This window comes from Miscanthus floridulus, chromosome 10 (genome assembly GCF_019320115.1).
Source record: "Miscanthus floridulus cultivar M001 chromosome 10, ASM1932011v1, whole genome shotgun sequence".
NCBI lineage: Eukaryota > Viridiplantae > Streptophyta > Magnoliopsida > Poales > Poaceae > Miscanthus > Miscanthus floridulus.
This window is the reverse complement of record NC_089589.1, coordinates 7,210,353-7,212,151: the sequence shown is the minus strand read 5'-3', so window position 1 is coordinate 7,212,151 and position 1,799 is coordinate 7,210,353. Positions and strand designations below refer to the sequence as shown.

At 38.8% G+C, this 1,799-nt stretch overlaps 1 pseudogene; it reads right to left on the bottom strand.

Annotated features, from left to right (window-relative positions):
- Positions 1-319: 319 nt before the first annotated feature.
- LOC136486406 (probable WRKY transcription factor 53) lies at positions 320-1,494 on the bottom strand (annotated as a pseudogene).
- Positions 1,495-1,799: the final 305 nt, after the last annotated feature.

Below are 1,799 nucleotides of genomic sequence, written 5' to 3'. Positions count from 1 at the left end.
AATCATGATGCATCCCTTACAGTTATATGTCACTCCAAAGTCTAGATAGTACATCAGCATTCTAGACCATATGTACAGATTTTGCACGATGTTTAGTTTCGGTCTATTATTACGTACTTTCTGCACTCTTTTTACTTTTCTTACCACACTTAGTGTAGACTAATCGGTAACTCAACTATGTCCTTTTTCCTTGTCAGAACTCATGATTTACACCCATATATATTGAATAAAAGGACTGGTTTGATTTCTCACTTCTTCATGCCCATATGTCTACACCCATATATATTCAATAAAAGGACTGGTTTGATTTCTGACTTCTTCATGCCCATATGTCTTCCGGGATCATTGGCGAGTTCATTGAGGTAATCTCAAATGCCCTTGCCATTTCAACATCTGTGAACTCTGTCAAATATTCTGGCATGTCAGGCACCATGAACAAGCTTTCAAAGCTTTCATCCTGAACTCCGTGGGCATCGGTGTTAACAAACGTTGAGCTACTGCTTTGGTTTTGACTGACAATTGGCACACTGTCGTGTGTTGCCTCAACAACATATGGATGAGCTATGCCATCTCTGCTGCAAATGTGCTGGTCACAGTAATCAACATCGAACAACCTCACCGTCCCATTGCCATCACTTTCCTTCTGTTGTACTGTCTTAGTTGCAGGACACCCTTGCTCTTTACTATAGGCACATCTATAGTAGCTCCTGGTTAACCATACTGGCATGAAAACTATTTTTGGATGTATCAAAAATAAGATTATTTTTACTATATACAGTTACATACCAGTAGATATGTATGGAGCATTTTTGAGCTGCACGATGCAAAAATCTATCTATCCACATATACTTTTTCTCAACGAAGATGGCAAGAGCTCTGCCTTTTCAATTAAAAGAGAAAAAGAGTTCAAAGCACACAATAGTAAATCCAACATAGAACATAGTAAATGCATACATTAATGCAAATGTTTTTGATTTTTTTTCCACATACCTAGAATGCTTTGCTTTGGAGATCCACTTCTGCTCATACTTCCTCCATTGATATCCATCAAAGTATGGTGCTTGTGTCACAACTGAACTTATGTGTTTTGCATTCTTCTTACCATCACCAAGAAAAAGCAATCAAAATTTTTAGCCCCAGCGAATGATAAATAAATATGCTTCCATTACCACTTACCTTCTCTTGTTTCCACGGCCCTTGTTCTCCTCCAATATGTGATTCTCCACGTTATTCTCACCTCCTTTTCTTTTATATTTGGTAAGAATGGCCTGTTTCTCGCTGTTATCACCAAGTTCCAGAGAAGAGATAATCTTACTTGAGCCAACTGAATACTTCTTCAAAGAGTCGCTGTACGAGCTTTGCTTGCCCACTGTGGGGATCAAGTATTGGTAGTACAAGGTCATGTAGGTTCATCATGAGAGCCCTTTGGTGTTCAACTTCATTGATGACCTCTTTGCAGCCACCAAGATTGGAAGATTCAAGGATGTTCATCATGTGATGGTTTCTCAATATATGTATACATATAAGTAGCTAATAGTTGGATTGTTGGAATTGAGGGTGCAAGATAATTGCAGTTTTGGGCATCTATTTATAATAGCAAATGGCAGCACACAGTCTGAGAGCATGGTGTAGGGAATCAGTTATTGTTCAAATTTTCTCACTAGAAAAAGGACTAGGGAGCGTACTGTCTCTATCCAACAGCATGCCAGAACAAGGACTAGGGAGCGTACTGTCTCTATCCAACACCCTGCCAGAACAAAACATGGCAATATTCAAGATCGTGTTTTTTACATAAATTG